The sequence below is a fragment of the Dipodomys spectabilis genome, unplaced genomic scaffold (genome assembly GCF_019054845.1).
Source record: "Dipodomys spectabilis isolate Male_0828 unplaced genomic scaffold, ASM1905484v1 ptg000003l, whole genome shotgun sequence".
Lineage (NCBI taxonomy): Eukaryota > Metazoa > Chordata > Mammalia > Rodentia > Heteromyidae > Dipodomys > Dipodomys spectabilis.
Window position 1 is genome coordinate 11963246 of NW_024870680.1, and position 19101 is coordinate 11982346.

General features: G+C 44.5%; 1 protein-coding gene across 2 annotated transcripts in view; it reads left to right on the forward strand.

Moving 5' to 3' along the window:
• Positions 1-11538: 11538 nt before the first annotated feature.
• The window catches only part of Pak1 (p21 (RAC1) activated kinase 1), a 144992-nt gene continuing 137429 nt past the window's right edge, over positions 11539-19101 (forward strand). The window contains exon 1 of one of the 2 annotated variants that reach the window (XM_042689042.1): positions 11539-11563. The gene's annotated coding sequence lies outside the window, so the exon portion shown is untranslated. The remainder of the gene's footprint in view (positions 11564-19101) is intronic. The other variant, XM_042689045.1, reaches the window with a different exon arrangement.

Here is a 19101-nt window from a genome sequence, read left to right on the forward strand (position 1 = left end):
CCTTCCCTCTCCTCTCCCTTCCTCTTTCCTCTCTCTTCTAGTCTCCATTCCCTTCCCCTCCCCTCTCTTCTACTCTCTCTTCTCCACCCCTTCTTCTCCCTTCCCCATCCTCTCCCCTCCCCTCTGCTCTCCCACCCTTTCCCCACCCCTCCCCCTCCTCCCAACTCCTTCCCCCTCTCCTCTACCCTCATCTCTCCTCCCCTTTTTGTTCTTGTTCTTCTTCCTTGTCCTCTTCTCTCTTCCTCCTCCTCTCCTTCCCTCTCCTCTCCTTCCCCCCCCCCCTTCTCTCTCATTGGCTTTTCTCTATGTTGCCAGGGCTAGTCTTGAATTCCTGGACTCAAGTGAGCCCCTGTCTTAGCCTCCTGCATGCTGGGGCTATAGGCTTGTTCCACCTAACTCAACTCTCCTTCCAATTCTTCATTCTGTTCTCCTTTGTTGTGATTGTCTTGTGAGTAGGCTCTTCACAAGAGTTCTGTGTGTGTACAAAGATGACTACTAGCAATGGAACCTTCCTGCTAGCCCAGAGAACCCAGGGGCAGGAGGCCTTTAGTTACCAGAAGGCATCTCCACAGGGCTCTTCCTGAACAGCAGAGTAGCCAGGGGCTGCACTTCCCACGGGGATGGGCTTGCTCACTTTTGGAACACAGAGACAATGCTGAGACAGCCTTTCTTAGGACATTTGAAAGAATAAATAAAGGTGTTTCCCCAAGGGGAAACTGGTGCTTATTACTAGAGACAAGGGACCTGAATGATGGATGCTGAATGGCACAGAGAAGAGAGGCCCACACAGAGAACTGAGAGGAGAGGATAGAGGAAGGGAGGAGTCAGCATGGAGAGGCGCTGCAGGGGGGAGGGGGGAGGTGATGGTCCCCAGAGGTAGGAGGTGGCTCTTCCATTGGAGTTGCTTGCTTGGTCATGGTGTAACTTATCTCTAATTTTGTTCTTCATGTCCCAGATTATCATTCAATTCTACAGACCTTGCCTACAGAATGGACTCTGAGGGCCATTGAAGGAGGTCAGTTTTGGCTCTAGATCCACACTGCAGAATAGAGGAAGAAATGGGGAGCCAGGAGCCCGGTGGCCAGGGGGCTATGGGATGTGGAAGTATTTGAAGGCTGAGAAAGAATGGACATATTGAAGGGGTTTGAGTTTCCAAGAGATGCGGATCCAGAATGGAGGACTCCAGCCACTTACAATTTAATCTGTTGGGTTTTTGTTGTTTTGTGAGACAGGTTCTTGCTTGTAGCAGATTACCATAGCCCAATGATCTTCCTGCCTGCACTTCCTAAATTCTGGGATTACAGGTGTGTACCACCATACTTAGCTTATAACCATCTTTTTAAGAGTTGGATGTCTCCATAGATTTAACTTTGCTCTATGACACATATGTTCATAAGCTTTCAATATTATGAACTGATTACAACTTTCCCAAGTGAGCAAAGCTTTCACTCACTTATGGCCACAACTTCTTACCTCACCTGCGTGTGGTCAGAGGCCTTCTTGTCACGTTCAAAGGCTGGTGTAGTGTAGTGCAGAGAACAGAAACGTTGGCAGATGCAGGATAGGGAATTGTCAGATGGGAGCAAGAGTAAGTCAAGGTGGTGAGACATTCATCCCGGCATTCACTCTGTTCTGATCTGTAGGAGCCAAAATTCCCTTCCCGTGTGTGTGTGTGTGTGTGTGTGTGTGCGCGCACACACACACACACATATGTGTGTATGCACATGTGCATGCATGCATGTGGGTGTGTGTAATGGCAACAGACACCAACTCAGGAGGTAAATAGATCTAGGGCCCACAATGACTCACTGAAACTTGTTCCTATTACAAATGTAGATGACATTTCTTACTAAAGGTCACAGTTCAAAGAAAAAAGGCTAGATATGGTGGTGCAAGTTTGAAATTCTAGTACTTGGGAGGTGAAGGCAGGAGGGCCCTGAGTTTGAGGCCAGATTGGATTACATAGGGAGATAAAAGGAAGAAGAAAGGATAGAGATGTAGGTCAAGTTGTAGGACATTTACTAACCAAGCATGAGGTCCTAAATTCATAACCCCAATCCACTACACACACACACAAAATCTGTACAGAAACACCTAAAAAGTATTCTATTAGCTACCAGTGGCTCATGTAGTCCTGGCTACTCAAGAAGCTGAGACCTGGAAGAATATGGTTCGAAGCCAGCTTGGGCAGAAAAGTCTGCAAGACTCCAGCTCCAATTAACTAGCAAAAAGCTGGACTGGATTTGTGGCTGAAGTGAAGGAAGTCATCTAAGCAAGTGCAAGTCCTTGAGTTCAAGCCCCACTACCGGAAAAGAAAAAAATATTGTTTGCCATTAAGAAAGTGAATATTCTGGTGAAAAAAAAACTAGACAAAACATTTATGTGCACATGCTTACAAGGTGAGAAAATGTAGGAAAACACAGGCAGTGGGACTAACACAGAGGACAGAGTAGGGGACAGTCCTTGTTCTCCCTGTGCTGATGTACTCAACAGCTTTGCAGTAAAACAGAGCTCACTCGCAAGCTGCCGAGCTGGGTGCAATTCTTGGATGAAGCAGCTAAGTAGAACACATAACAGGGTGGAAACATGCCCCTCCCTGCACGACCTCAGAGCCTGGCACTGCTCTCTCTGGGCTCTCTTCGAGGCCCAGCTGTGCCCCCTTGTAAATGAATTATTGGCTGTGAAAGCAGTTGGTAAAATGCAGTTGGTCTAACCACATCGTGTTTCTCTTCTATGTCTCCATCTCCTGGTTTATATAATGGGGGCACAGCTCTAGCCTGGCTCCATCACAGGGCTTTTGAAGGGCCAAGTGAGAAAAAGTGTTGACTAAATGGTTTAGGGTTGCACAGACCTATGTAAAACTGATTACTTCCAATGTGAATTGCCATTGGTATGATTGTTCTTTGGCCATCGAATCTTTGACAGCAAGGATTATATGTTATTTATTTCCATACTTCCCTCCCTTGCCAGCCCACAGAGACTCCGCTCCATGAAGGGTTAAGACCTTGGCAAACCTTAGCCTTGCTGGACTTGCTGTGTTTATTCACCCAGTTCCTGAAGGCATTGTGAGCCATGTGTTGCTTGTCCATACATAAGAGAGCCAGGCTACATCAACTCCATTGGCGTAGCATATTCAGGTGTGAGTGTGGACCTTTCTTGCCTGCCTGGTGGAAAGCCTTCTTGGTGGCTGCTCTGACTGGTTCTTGGATCAAACCATCCAATTGTTTTGTTTTTAAATGGTAGTACTGGAATTTGAAGTCAGGTCCCACTAAACAAATGGGATTCATGCCCCTGGCCCTTTTGGCTTTATTTTGTTTTTCAGACAGGGTTTCATGCTTGTGCTTGGGCTGCTCTCAGAGTGAGATCCTTCTACCTCTGCCTCCTGGGTATCTGGGATTTCAGGTGTTGAATGCCCATGACTGGCTCTGATGATTCCATTTTTTTTAATTTTATTTTTGTGGGGCTTGAACTCAGGGCCTGGGCACTGTCCTTGAGCTCTTTTGCTCAAGGCTAACATTCTACCACTTTGAGCCACAGATCCACTTCCAGTTTTTGAGTGGTTAATGGGAGGTAAGAGTCTCATGGGGACTTTTCTTCCTGGGCTGGCTTTGAACCGTGATCCTCAGATCTCAATTTCCTAAGTAGCTAGGACTACAGATCACCTGGCTCATTTTTAATTTTTTTAAAGAAAAAAATTCTACATGTATCTACATGTATGCCTCTTCCATTGCATACCTTTATCAACAAGCAGGGGATTACAATCTCTATATTCTTAGCTAGCACTTGTTTCTGTGTTTTTTCTCTTCTTTTTCTGGCCATACTGGAGTTTGAATTCAAAGCTTTATGCTGGTGAGGCAGGCCATATCACTTGAGTCATGTCCCTAGCACCCTTTCTGATTTTTTTTTTTTTTTTTGCATAAGATCTCACTTTCTCTCACAGGCCTGGACTGTGATTTTCCTATTTATGCTTCCTACGTAGTTGGGATGACAGGTGTGAACCACCATACACAGCTTTTTATTGGTTGAGATGGAATCTCTCAAATTCTTTTGCCCAGGCTAACCTTGAATTTGATCCTTCTGATCTCTTTCCAACCAGCTAGGATTACAGGCCACCATGCCTGAACCTTTTTTTTTTCTTCAATAGTAGCTATCCTGAGGATATACTGAGATATCTATATACTTACGTGAAAAACAAAAATGGTATCATATTATATAAATCACTCGCATTTTTTCCTTGCAGTTCTGAAGATTCAAAATGACTTATCCTGCATTTCATTGTGTTTATGGATCTAAAAGATGCATTATCTCAGGCTGCAGTTTTAGCCCACTAGTTGGAGCTTTGGATCATGGTTTATATTCTTTCTTACTCTCCCTCCTCTTTTAGACCATAGAGAGGTTTTATTTTTATAGTTAGTTTCATGTGCAGGTACTAGCACTTGAACTCAGAGCCTCATACTCTTGTTCCACTTTGTTGTTCATGGCTAGCATTCTACTATTTGAAACATACCAGCCTTTTGCTGGTTAATTGGAGATCAGCATCTCTAGGATTTGTCTGCCTCAACTGGTATCAAACTGTAATAGGTCTCAGCCTCTCAAGTAGCTAGGATTATAGCCATGAGCCACTAGTGTCTACTCTTCATTATTCATAGGTACATACATTTAGGTTAGACAAAGTAAACAAGACAAATAGTTATTGGAAGAGATGACTTAGAGATGAACCTAGACTACCTTGCAAAGGTAAGTCTAGATTAGAGTCAATTTCTTAGGTTGTGATTTGGGGTTGTTATTTTATCCCTGTGTGCCTCCGTTTTCTTATCAAGATGTAGAGCAGTAGTATCTGCCTCTAAGTGTTGTTAGACATTTATGGACAGTGTTTGTAGTGTGCAGAACACTTTTCAGCACATAGTAAACACCATATGAACACTTAAGTAAATACATTTTAACAACAGATTGCAACTGTGCATCAAGCAGTGTTCTCCATAGTAGAGATAGGGATAGAAATAGGACTTGTTCTCAAGGAACTGATGGTCTCAGATAGATAATTACAACTACCATTTTGTGCCCTGCATGCTGTGAAGATAGTAGCTCTATAGGATTTCTGTATTGTTAAGACTCAAGGAATCTTTAGAAATGTTAGTCAAATGAACAAATGAGTTCAGCTTTGTAGAATGACTATATGTTGGACAGTTAGATAAGTCAGAAAGTATCTGTTCAAAGAATGTAAAGTAGGGAAGTGGTACTGTGGCTCAAGCGGTAGAGCACTCGCCTTGAGCTGAAGAGCTAAGGAACAGTGCCCAAGCCCAGAGTTCAAGCCCCATGCCGACAACAACAACAACAAAAGAATGTAAAGTAGTTTTTCAATGTAGCTAGAAACAAGAGATATACTGTGTGAGATGAAGCTAGAAGTGCTGGTGTAAGTCTCAAGCTAAGGACTTTGGGCTTTATTCTGGAATGTGAGAAAGTTTAAACAGGGAAAGACATCAGGACATTATCAGTTATTTTTCCCCCTAAGATGTCAAGTTTGAAGCCTTGAGCATGCTAGGCTGGTGCTGTACCACTTGAACTATACCTTTAGCCCTGATTTTTATTAGTTATTTTTAGAGATTGAGTAGAACAAACTTTTCTACCCAGGCTGGCTTTGAACCATGATTCTCCATATCTCAGCCTTCTTTCCTTTTTTTTTTCTTTTCTTTCTTTCTTTCTTTTCTTTTTCTTTTTTGCTTGAACTCCAGCCCTGGGCACTGTCCCTGAGCTTCTTTTGCTCAGGATAGTACTCTACCACTTGAACCATAGGGCCACTTACAGCTTTTTCTGTTTATATGGTACTGAGGACTCGAACCCAGGGCTTCACACATACTAGGCAAGCACTCTACCACTAAGTTACATTCCCAGCCCCAGATCTCAGCCTTCTGAGTAGCTAGGATTACAAACATAGGCCACTGGTACCTGGCTAGACTTACAGTTTTGTAATAGGGAAAAAAGATTGGTTTAGAAGAGGTTGAAGGTTGCCCTAGTTGTCCAGATTGGTGGTGTTGTGGTTGAACATAAAGACAAGAACTTGACAGGCGCTAGTGGCTCGTGCCTGTAATCCTAGCTACTCAGGAGGCTGAGATCTGAGGATCGCGGTTCAAAGTCAGCCTGGGCAGGAAGGACCATGAGATTCCTATCTCCAATAGACCACTAGAAAACTGGAAGTGGCGCTGTAGCTCAAGTGGTAGAGCGCTAGCCTTCAGCTGAAGAGCTGAGGGATAGTGCCCAGAGTTCAAGCCCCACAACTGACAAAAAAAAAAAAAAAAAAAAAGACAAGAACTTGAAGCCAGGTGCTGGTGGCTGGTGGGTCATGCCTGTAATCCAAGCTACTCAGGAGGCTGAGATCTGAGGATCACAGTTCAAAGCCTGCATGGGCAGGAAAGTTCGTGAGACTCTTATCTCCAATAAACCACTGGAAAATCAGAAGTGGCACTGTGGCTGAAGAGGTAGCCTTGAGCTGAAGCGCTCAGAGACGGTACCCAGACCCAGAGTTGAAGCCTCATGACCGACTGACCAAAAAAAAAAAAAAAAAAAAAGACAAGAACTTGAAAAAAAATAGGAGAAGCCATCAGTCTGGAGTGAATGTTGAGAGTGGAGTTTTAGTCTAGGCTTCTGGCTTGGGCATCTGCTGGTTGGAAAGACCAGGAAGGAACCCCAAAGTAACAAGTTTGGAGATGATAATAGTAATAGTCAACATCCTATAGGGTAATATGGGCTAAATTGTAGTTACTATTGTGGTAAAGCTAAGCCTTAGAGACACTAAGATATGATACCCAGGCACTAGTTGCTATAACAGAGCAATTATGTGTGGGGATTTAAGATCCTAGTATGTACAACTGGGATTTGAAACAAGGCAATCTATTCCAAAGTCAGTCAATAATGCTGTCTTGGTTTTGAAAATAGGGAATTACAACAGGGTGTGCAGATCATGCTGTTGGCAGGCTTTGGGAAATACAGAATCTGAACTCAGGAGAAGTTACCTCCCTCAGTTTTCAGGAGCAGTATAGGAGAAGCAAGAATTGCTAATAACCATCTCTGCTACTCCTAGAAACACCTAGGAAGGATAATCAAGCAGAAAGGGGGAAGTATTCCAGGAAAAACAGACTTGGAGGCTTCCCCCAGGGGTGGCATTTCTTGTCTCCAGACAGCTTCCATGACCTTTCCACTCACTGCCCTCTCGGCACAGGATGCTCTGGAAAGCTAGGGCAGTGTCCCTGGAATCCCATGTAGAGAGGCTCACAGCTACTTATCCACCTCCTTCTGGCACTGGACAGAAGACTTTGCTGGATGTGTGGGGCACATAGCAATGTGAACTTCTTGCTTGGGTATCTCTGGCAGCTATGTGAGTCCACCATGATGTCAGGATCCTTGGAGCCCAGGGTCTTTCCCTAGGCCATAACCTGGGCTTTGTCCTCCTGCAGACCATCAGCTTGCAGATACGGCCTATAGCTTTCCCTTACCTGTGTGTTCCATCACCAGGCAGACGTGGCCTACAGCTACATTTCTAGGTTTTTGGTTGTTAGGTGGAGTTGAGTCTCACAGACTCTTCACAGGCTGTCTCCTGAGTAGCTAGGATTACAGGGATGAGCCACTGTTGCCCAGGCAATGGCTTTTTCATTTTTGAATGAAAATCTGTAGTGATTTTTAGGTTTTAAAGGCCTTATCTACAATTAGGTGTTTCTTTTTTATTTAAACCTGGAATGACTGGTGTGGAAAAAAAAGATGGTAGTGCTTCATGGGTATCATGGTACTATAAAAAAATTCCCTAAGACACCACAGGGTATACATTAATTATTATTATCTATGGGGCTGAGAGAGTTCATAATTTTCCCATAATCTCCCCCATCAGACTTCTTATCAACCCACTTCATTACAACCCAGAAGGCAGAAGGGTTAATGAATTTAAAATGAAGAACAAACCATTAGTGGAGGATCTGATAGCCAGACGTAGTGTTTTTGCCATAGTAGTTAGAAATGGAAGCATTTCTGGGGTGTCTCAGTCCTTTTGTGCTATTGTAACAAAATCCCTTAGATGACTGGGTAATTTAGAAATTTATCTCTCACAGTTCTGTAGGCTGACATGTCCAAGATCAAACTACCAGGAAATTCATTGTGTGTAGAATTTGCTTTCTCTCTCTAAAGTGCTACCAGGTTACTGTGTTCTCACGTGGTAGAAGGGCTAGAAATATTCTTTAAACAATATAGCAGACACACTTGCAACACTATCCAGATTTAACAAATGAGATTTTACTTTATTAGCTTCAGATCTTCTCTGCTTCCCCTCTTCTTCCTCCTGCTCTTCCTCTTCTCCCCCTCCTCGTTACTCCCTCCTTCTTTCCCCCTCTCCTGGGTCTGCTTTTACTTCTTTCTTTTTGAGGCAAGTATTTCTCTGAATAGCCCAGACTGGCTTGGAACTTTGTAGTCTCAGCTAATCTTGAAATCAGTAATCCTCCTATCCCACCCCACTTTGTGTGGGTACTAGTGTGTGTGTGTGTGTGTGTGTGTGTGTGTGTGTGTGTGTGTGTGTGTGTGTGTGTGATCTCATCCTGGGGCTTGAACTCAGGGCCTGGGAGCTGTCCTTCAACTTTTTTTTTTTTTCTGAAGGCTAGATCTGTACCAGTTGAGCCACAGCTCCATTTCCAGATTTTTGCTGGTTAATTGAAGAATCTTGTGGACTTTCCTGCCTCAGATGGCTTCAAACCACGATCCCCAGATCCTGAGTAGCTGGGATTACAGGTGTGAGCCACCAGCATCCAATGTAACCATTTTGTTTTTGGCATACATTAATAATTCAAAGGAGTTTCATTGTAACATTTCCAAAGATCTGTAGTGTAGTGAACAAATCCATCTCCTTCATTACCTATTGCCTAAACTGTTCTCCTTCTTTCTTTTCAAAATTGAACATATTTTTGTCCTCTTCATTCTCCAGTACCCTCTCCTTTTCCTTCCCTCCAGACAGTCCCCATTTTACATTTATGTCCAATTTTCATCACCATAACCATCATAATCATTATTTTAGGTTTAGATTTCACATATGAGAGAAAATGAGCCTGGCGTCTCTTGTTCGGCAAGATGATCTCCAGTTCCATTGATAGTCTTGCAAATAACATGATTCATTTTTCTTTTTCTTTGTAGGTCTTAGGGCTTGAACTCAGGACCTGAGATTTTCTGCTCAAGGCTATTGCTGTACCACTTTAAACCATAACTCCACTTCCTGTTTTCTGGTAGTTAATTGGAGATATGTCTCATTGATTTTCCTGCCTGGGCTGGCTGTGAACCATAATCCTCAGATCTCAGCCTCCTGAGTAGCTAGGATTAGAGTCTTGAGCTACCAGTGCCTGGCTGATTTCATATTTCTTTATGGCTGAATGATACCCCAATGATGTATTGTCTATACCAAGCATTATATATGACATTAAAAAATCCATTCATTGATTGTTGAACACTTAAACAGTTTCCATAGCCTGGATACTGTGAATAGAGCTGCAATAAATATGGGTGTGGCCAGTATCTTTTATATGTTGAATTATACACTCCTTTGGATACATGTCATTAAAGTAACTGTATTTTTAGTGTTGTGATGAATCTCCTTACTGATTTCCTTAGTGGTTACTGTTAGGTTTTTAAAAAGAGGTAGCCGAGTAAGAACAGTGCCCACACATGGTATTCAGGTAAGGGGTAGGTTTATTCAGTAGACCTGCTGGGACCAGGCAAGGTTGGCATTCCATGCGGCTGGCAAAAGAGGCTGCCTCTTTTGCCAGCCGCATGGAATGCCAACCTTGCCTGGTTGGCCTGGGTGGGGGTGGGGAAAGGTGTGTCCAGGTAAAGGGAAGTGGGACCAGCTAAGAGGTGGGACCAATTGGGAGAAAGGTGTGGCTACATCAGATTCAGATGTGACATCAGCGGATGCAGATGTGACCTCTTCCAGGTGTCCCAGTAGCCTAGGTAATGTAATGCAGGTACTGGGAGGGGTCTGCTGGCCATCCAGGAATGGACCTTACAGTTACAATAGTTTACATTCCCACCAATAGTGTATGAGGATTTCCTTTCCCCCACATTCTCACCAGCATTTATTGTTTTCTTAATGATGGTCATTAAGATGGTCTTCTTTTATAGTTAAGAATGCTGACCATTTCTTCATATATTTATTAGCCATTTGTACTTCTGAGAACTGTGTTCAATATGTATGCTCATTTATTAATTAGATTTATTCTTTTGCTGTTTAATTTTGTGAATTTTTCTATGTTCTCATTATTAATCATGTATCCATTGAATAGCTGGCAAGGATTTTCTCTCATTCCTAGGTTGTCTCTTCATTTTGGTCATTTTTTTTCCTTTGATGTAAATCAGCTTTTTAACTTGATGAATCCCATTTGGCAATTTCTTACTCTTGTTTTCTAGACAATTGGAGCCTATTCAGAACATAATTGCCTAGGTCCGTTATCTTCAAGTGTTTTCCTTTAGAAGTTTCAACGTTTCAGATCTGACCCTGGGATTTTTTGCACCATTTCAGACTGATTTTCGTACAGGGTGAGAGGTGGGGAGCGGGTGTCTAGTTACAGCGTCTTCTGCATGTAAAGAACCTGCTTCCCAGAACCATCTGTTGAACAAGCTGTTTCCTCCGACGTATATTTTTGGCTCCTCGGTCAAAAGTCAGATGGTTAGGACAAAGGTTTAAGAAGGGTGAGACAGTTGCCCACGTCTCTAAGTTCTCCGTCATGTTTCCTCTGCGGCCCTGTGAAATGCGGAGTACTAGCTGTTGGGCTGAGATCAGAGAGGTCGGGGCTCTGGCGATGACCCTGCGCTACTCTGTCACCGAGAGTGTCAGTCCTGTTTGGTGCTGACTACACCACGGTAGAGTCATCCACCCACCCCCCCAACCCCGCACAAAACAAAACTTCCGGGAGAAATCCCTCTCTCACAGAGCCCGCGGCCCGAGAGCAGCGACTCCGTGACGTCACGCAGCCGCGAGGGTGATTCCCGGCCTCTGGCGTCACGCGCCGATGACGTCACCCGGACGCCCGCCGCTCCCTCGGCTGGGCCTCGCTCACGTGGGTCACTCCGGCGCTCCCGCCCCCCTCCCACCTGCGGGAGGCGGGGCGGCGGCGAGAGGGGCGGGGGCCGGTGGGCGCGGCCGGCGCCGGGCCCCGCGGCGGCGTACAATAGCGAGGTTGCGGGCGGGGGGAGGGGGAGGCGGCGGTGCACCGCGGCGGCGGCCGGGGCCGGAGGTGCGGGCTGCCCGGCGACGCCCCTCGCGGCTTTCCCCAGCTGCTCCCGCCCCCTCCATTCACCCTTCGCGCCTCCGGGGGGCTCGGCGCGCTCCGCGTCCCCGCCGCGGACTCCCTCCCGCGAACGCCGCCGCCGCGCGCCTGCTCCCTCACACGCCTCCGGGCCTCCGGCGCGCCCGCGTCCACCCCCGGCTTTCCCCAGGCTCCGCGCTCGCGAACCCCGAGTCCCGAGGAGAAAGTGCCGCGGCCGCTCGCGCCCACCCCCGGCCCGGCCACCGGGGTGGAGGAGCCGGCGAGCGCCCAAGGTGAGAGCCGGGCGCCCCGGCGCCGCCGGAGCCCGGGCTGGGGTGCGGGGCTGAGGTGGGGTGCGGCAGGAGGGGGGTGCGGGGCGGGGCCCGCGCCCATTCATTCGGTGCGGCGGGGCCGCGCGCCAGGTGAGCGGAGGTCGCGCCGCCCCGCCGGGCCAGCTAGCTGCTCGGCCCGCCCGGACCAACAAAGGCGCCCGGTGCCTGCCCCGGGGTGACCTGGGTCTGCCGCGCCGGTTCCCCCCCTCGCCCGGGGGACCCCGGCGCGAGGCCTGGCTGGCCCGGGGGGGAACACCTAGGTCTGTGACCCACTCCCTTCCAAACTTCGCGGGGTTTGGTCGCCAACCCATCTCCGGGATGGGGAAGCCTGGGAAAGCGGGTTCCCTCTGCACGGCGGGATCACCGGTCCCCGCTCCGGGAATCACTTCAAGGGTTCGACTCCCCACCCCGGGCGCGTGTGTATGTGGGGGGGGGGTGCGGGGGACACAGGGAATAAATCAAAGCTGCGGGCCCCTCCCCCACCGGGAATCCTCCCGCACTTGGGAAGTTAAAAGACCCAGAGAAAGGAGCGTCCTTAGTTCACTTTCACCGTTAGCCCAGGTCCAAAGTGTGATTTGTTACCACCATCCCTGCCTGGAATTTTCTAGACGTCAAGTGTTTTTTTGCCAGAATCACTTGAGAAGTATCGGGTGTTTTCTTTTGGTCTTAGGAGCAAAGTCCTTGTCTGTTCCACCTCTTGGACAATTGTCTTTATGCTGAAAGGTGAAAGGATGAGTTAGTTCTGTGGCTGCTAGTAAAACCCTACTTTTCCCTCCCTCCCTCCCTCCTTCTCCCTCTTTCTTTCTCTCTCTCTCTCTCTCTCTCTCTCCCTTCCTTTCTTTCTTTCTTTTCTTTCTTTCTTTCTTTCCTCTTGGTCACTTCCAACCTTAAGTTCTAAGAGTTTGCATTTTAAGCTTCAGAAACAAACAGGTAGCAAATTTACTCAGCGTCTGATATTCCACAGAAGAATCCTCTCCACTGTGAAGTCTTTGCTGGCATCATCTTTCCTTTCCAACAGTCAAAGTGACTTCTCCCCAGTGGCGACTTTAGAGGCCCACTGAGAGTTCTGCCACAGAAACGTTGTTGTTTCTGTTTGGAAATACTAAATCAGGTACACCTCACTGAACGGGAAACTACACCTTGCAAAAAGGGTTTTGGGAACACGGACACTGTAACATTTCCTGGAGCTTGTTTGTACTCTTAGCTGCATGAAGACTTAGGTCTACCTGATCAGTGTGTCTCTTCAGTCATCTGTTTATTCAGCATTACTGGAGTCTGGAGTGCTACTATGTTTCAAGCTTCCTCCGAAGAGATAGGGGATTCCCAGTCTATTAAGACTGTCTGTGTCTTCCAAGAGCTCAAAGTCTAGAGTGAGGTAGACATGTAAACAATGAAGGCCCTGTGGGGGACTCCAGTTGTACTGGGAGTACTGTGAAATAATGGAGGTTGCTGGACCTGTTTTACAAGTCTTGTCTTGGCCAAAATTAGTTCTGAAAGGAAAGTGACTGGGCCCCTCATCCATAGGAGGTCACTTGATAGAAAACTGGTTCAGTTCAATTCAGTGTGTATTTACTGAGTATGTTTTGAGGCACAGAGGAAGGAATGCCTTAAAGGAAGGCACTTGTGCATCCAGAAGAATCTTCCTAAAACAAAACTTGGTGGCATCAGCGCCTCATTGTCCAAAGATTTGTTTCCTTGACATGAAATAAAAAACTTGAAAGAAGCTAGGCTATAGTGACTCCTGAAATTCTAGTTTTCGAGGGGCTGCTCCAGAGGATGTAAGTTTGAAGACAGTTTGGGCGAAAAAGGCAAGAGACTTCATCTCCAAGTAGGCTGGCCAAAGCAGGCCTGATAGCATTGCTCAAGAGGTAAGAGTGCCAACTAATCAAGCTTAGGGTTCTGAGTTCAAAGCCAAGTACTGCAAGAAACAAACAAAAAAAAATGATGATGACAACAGCAACAAAAAAGAAATTTGCGGAAATCAGACCAATGCCTGTCTTTGCAGCCCCTCTTTCTATGCTTTCCTGCAACTTTATTCATCAGCTCTGTTTCTGCATGTGATACATTTTCTACCTGGAATGCCTCCCTTTTACCCCTTACTTCACTCTGGAAAAAACCCTTGTTGAATTTCTACGAAGGAGTCCCTTGGTCTTATCCTTTCCTCCTTACCAGTGAGTTGTTCTTCTATCTTACTGGCTCATGTACATAACATTCTTAACAATCCTCTTCTTGTTACTCTATCCCAATTAAATTTGAGTTCATATATATTTTAGCCTATGAACTTCTTGAGGCTAGGATCAGTTTAGTTTTAGTGCCTAGCACTTTGAATGGATCAATGTATGAATGAAGAAGCAAGGCAAAGCCCACCAGATAGAATACCTACCTAATCTTTTGAGTTGGAATAATTAGTTCTCAAAGTGGTCCCTGAACCAGCATTGTTAGCAAAATCTGAAAACTTGAACACTTGACAAGTATCATCCCAGATCGAAACATGAAAAACTCTGGATTTGGGGTACAGAAGTCTATTAAGTCCTCCAAGTAATATTAGTGTTTGTTAAAGTTTAGGAACTACGAGATTAACCCTTTACAGAGTGCTGGTGGTGTTTCATGCCTAGAATGCTAAGTTATTTGGGATGCTGAGATTGGGAAGACAGTGGATCAAGACTAGCCTAGGCATATACATGAGACCTCAACCAATGGCTGGGTGCAGTGGTACATGTCTGTCAGTTTTGCTATGAAGAGGCTGAGATTAGGCTGTTTGAGGCCAGCCTGAGCAGTAAAGCCTTCCAGACTCCATCTCAGTAGCAGTAATTGAGCATGGTGGTTTATACCTGTCATCCCAGCGATTGCAGGAAGTGAAAAATAGGCCTGAACAAAAAGTGAGACCCTGCATCAAAAATAAACAGTACAGGGGACCGGGAAGGTGGCTCAGTGGTAGATTGCTTGCCTTGCATGCATGATGCCCTGGGTTTGATTCCTCAGCACCACATAAGCAGAAAAAGCTGGAAGTGGCGCTGTGGCTCAAGTGGTAGAGGGCTAGCTTTGAGCTGAGGGACAGCGCTCAGGCTCAGAGTTCAGGCCCCACGATGACGACCACCACCACCACCACCAACAAAATGCCAGTATAGCCAGGCACTTAGTGGCTCAAACTAATCCTAGCTACTTAGGAGACTGATATCTGAGGACTGCAGTTTCAAGCTAGCCTGGATAGACAAATTCAAGAGACTCTTATCTCCAGTTAATCAGCAAAAAAGTGAGAAATGGAGGTATGGCTCTAGTACTGGCACACACACACACACACACACACACACACACACACACACAGTGTAAGATGGGCACAGTGGTTTAAATTTACTTGGGAGGTAGAGATTAGGGGTGCTCAGACCAGCTACAGTGAGAAGAGAGGTTCATGAGATGGCATCTCAACCAATGGCTGGTTATTGTGAAGTTGCTTGTTATCCCAACTACAAGGAAAGCATATGGAAGAATGAAGTGGCATATGCCTGTCTTCAGTGATTGGAGGTGAGGGGAGGATATAAATAGGAAGCTTGTATTTCCCACTGGAGGCTTGGAGATAAAATGAGACTCTACTTTGAAAATAACTGACACAAATAGGGACTGGAAAGTAGTTTAGAAGTAGAGTACCTGTGCAGTATGGGTGAGGCCCTGGGTTCAATGCTTAGTATGTTCTCTATAAAATCAGCACTCTACCAGTTCTCTTCCTCCATTCTTTTTCTGTTTAGAACTCACTGCCTCCCATTGCATTGTATTGCATTGCATTGCATTGCATTGCATTGCATCCCATCCCATCCCATCCCATCCCATCCCATCCCATCCCATCCCATCAACCGTCTGTTTGTCTAAATGATCATCCATCTCCTACTATCAGAATGAAAAAGCTTCTTAATAGTAGGAAGTTTGTTCTACTCAAGTTCATTGCTTTAAGCCCAATGATATTTGTTGAATGAATAATATGATTTAGTCCCATTTACTCTTGTAAATTTACATTGAACTTTATTCAAGAATAGGTTTTCAGTGAAGAGGAATCACATTCCAATATGTAAACCCAAGGAGATCATAACATTTAGGGATTTATTTTAGCTTGAAATTGTCTTCCCTTTTACTGTCTTTTTTATTTTTTATTTCTTTTTTCTTTTTTTTTATTGTGAAAATACTGTACAGAGGGGTACAATTACATGGGCAAGATAATGTGTACATTTCTTATCAAGCATTGTAGCCTCCTCCTTTGTTTCCCCTTCCCATCCCATCCTCCCCCCCCCTCCACCTTTTACTGTCTTTAAACAGATCTTTGCATTCTTATTGTTTTATTTTGTTTTCTTTTCTCTTTCAATCATGACCTGAAAACTACTGAAATATCTTAGGCCAAGAATGTTTCTTGGAAATTTTCAACTTGGTTTTGCAAGTCTAAATATAAATAAGCACCCTACTTTTGGGTCTTAACTTGAAACTGTGTCTTTCCAGGCTCCTGTGTTTTTGTCTTTCTGTAGAGATACTTCAAATCCTACAAGGGCTTATTTAACTTTACACAAAAGTTTCTCTGCCTTATGAAGCTTTTAAAATGTGTTTGTGGGCTGGGAAGGTGGCTCAGTGGTAGAGTGCTTGCCTTGCATGCATGAGGCCCTGGGTTTGATTCCTAAGCATAAGCAGAAAAAGCCAGAAGTAGCACTGTGGCTCAAGTGATAGAGTACTAGCCTTGAGCTGAAGAGCTGAGGGACAGTGCCCAGGTCTAAAGTTCAGGCCTCACGACTGACCAAAAATAAAAAAATAAAAATGTGTTTGTTTCTTTTACTTTCTTATAACCTAACATAACATGCCCAGATTTCTCTTTCTTTATTTCTGGAAGAGTTTATTTGTTCATTAATTTACTTATTTACTTTCTTTTCTGTATATTTTGTTTTTAAAGTGTAGATCAATTGTACATAGAGGTTTCATTGAAATATTTATCCACTTACAGTTATTGAGTCCTCCTCTACCGTAGCTAGGCTCTTCTATCAAGCAGGATGTACAGCAACTATATAGTAGGGTCCAGTCCAGTTCCTCTGTGTGTGTGTGTGTGTGTGTGTGTGTGTGTGTGTGTGTGTGTGTGTGTGTATTCTGATGCTTGAATTCAGGGCCTGGGGGTTGTCCTTGAGCTTTTTTGCTCAAGTTTAGTACTCTACCCTTTGGGCCACAGTTCTACTTATGGATTTTTTGGTGGTTAGTTGGAGGTAAGAGTCTGATGAACCTTCCTGCCCAGGCTGGCTTTGTACCTTGATCTTCAGATCTTAGCCTCCTGAGTAACTAGGATTACTGGTGTTGAGCCACCAGTGCCCAGCCAGGCAGTCCAGGTTTTTGAGCTAAGAATAATACAACATAGTGTTGGTAAGTACTGAAATAGAGGGGTGAAATGAAGTAATATGATCATAAATGTGGCAGAAAGCTGCCTCTATAAGTTTTTTCTCATTTTTGTCAAGTTTTTTATTTTATTAGTTTTTTTTCTGCTTATGTAGTGCGGAGGAATTGAACCTAGGGCTTCATGCATGCAAGGCAAGTGCTCTACCACTGAGCCATCTTCCCAGCCCTGGTCAAATACTTTAATAAGCAGATTAAAAACAGTAATTGTAAGAGATCATTGATTTTGCTGGGAAAACTAAAACAGAATAAAGCTAGAATTAACAGTTGGCAGTTTGGGACAATCCCCTATTCTACTGCTGCCACCACTACCACCTCCACTTCCTCTTCCTCCTCCTCTTCCTCTTCCTCCTCCTCCTGTTCACTTCCTCCTCCTCCTGAGAAATGTTTAAGGTTATCCTCTTCATAGATACCTTAATTCTAAATAAGTAATGAATGCTCTATTTGGGGTGAGGGAATAATGAAGAGCTGGGAAAGTTCAGAGACCTTAATTTAATCTATATTACTGCATGAGCTTGTAAAAATAATTTTATCCCTGTACATTTGATCCTCACTGTAAAATGAGGTTAGTGACAGTTGCTGTGTCTAGCTTTCAGGGTTATGAAGCAACTAAATAAAATATTGAGTAGAAAGAAACCTTTGAAAACCAAAATTGGTAGCTCATTGTTAAGTGATGCTAAACTTATAATTGCTTACATTATTAAACACAAGTTTTGTACCAGACATTGTCTGAGCTGTTTAACGTGTTTTGTTTTTTTTTCCAACCCCCAGAATAATAATGCTGGTATCTCACAGATAAGGAAGCAGATGATTATAAAGGAAACTTGTTCAAGGCTTTGCAGCAAATAAGTGGCATACCTCAATTCCAGTCCTTAGCCACCTGGCTCCAGAAGCGCTGTGCTATTTTCACTCCCCAGGCTGCTTTATTTTTTGTGCATGGAAGATACAGGAATGTTTGGCAAATAGTGCTGTCAGAGTTAAAATAAGATTTTTCTCCATTCAGTATGCTTTTGTGAGTGCCTTCATACATGTGTGCCTTGGAAATATTGGCAAAGATAGGTTTACATTAATTACAGTTACCATTTATATAGAAGAAAGTTTTCACAGTATCCCTGTGAGCTAGGTGTTCCCATTTTATAAGATAGTAGACTGTGGATCACAGAAGTGTTGATTTACTGTCACATAATTAGCAAATGCTTGGATAGTGATTTTAAATGACATTTTAAAATTCTAAAGGTAACATATTACTTTTGCCTCTATCATTATATTGACTTTTGAGCTCTATCAAATCTAGAAACATCCTTTTAAATTACTTCTGGTCTTCTTCTTCTGAAGAAAATCCTAATGTCCACGGTTTGAACTAGAAAAAAAATTGCTGATAAACTGACAGATGGTCATGATTGCATAGTTTAAAGATAATATTTCTTTTTTTTTGGGTCCGGTTGTGGGGCCTGAACTCTGGGCCTGGGTGCTGTCCCTCAGCTCTTCAGCTCAAGGCTAGCACTCTACCACTTGTGCCACAGTGCCACTTCTGGCTTTTTTCTTTTTTGCTTATGTGGTGCTGGGGAATCGAACCCAGGGCCTCATACATTGCAAAGCAAGCGCTCTACCACTGAGCCACCTTCCCAGCCCCTAGATAATATTTCTTATTGAGATGAAAGATCAGGCTTTATCTAGTATTCTGTGTCACCTGTGCCTGAAAATGTATTTACATTTGGCATTGTTGCTTTATTAACATTATATTTTTTCTGCCCTGTTTTAAGCTCTTTTCTTCCTTGAATAATTTCCTATTCTCTTAAATCCTGTTTTGAGCTATAGGGTATCAGATTATCATTTATGGTTTTGTTTTGTTTTTGTCAGTCGTAGGAATTGAACTCTGGGCCTGTGTGCTGTCCCTATGCTCTTCAGCTGAAGGTGAGTGCTCTACCACTTGAGCCATAGCACCACTTCCAGTTTTCTAGGTTTATTAGAGATAAGAATCTCATGACTTTCCTGTCTGGGCTGGCTTTGAACCATGATCCTCAGATCTCAGCCTCCTGAGTAGCTAGGATTACAGGCATGAGCCACTGGTGCTAGACTATGTTTTG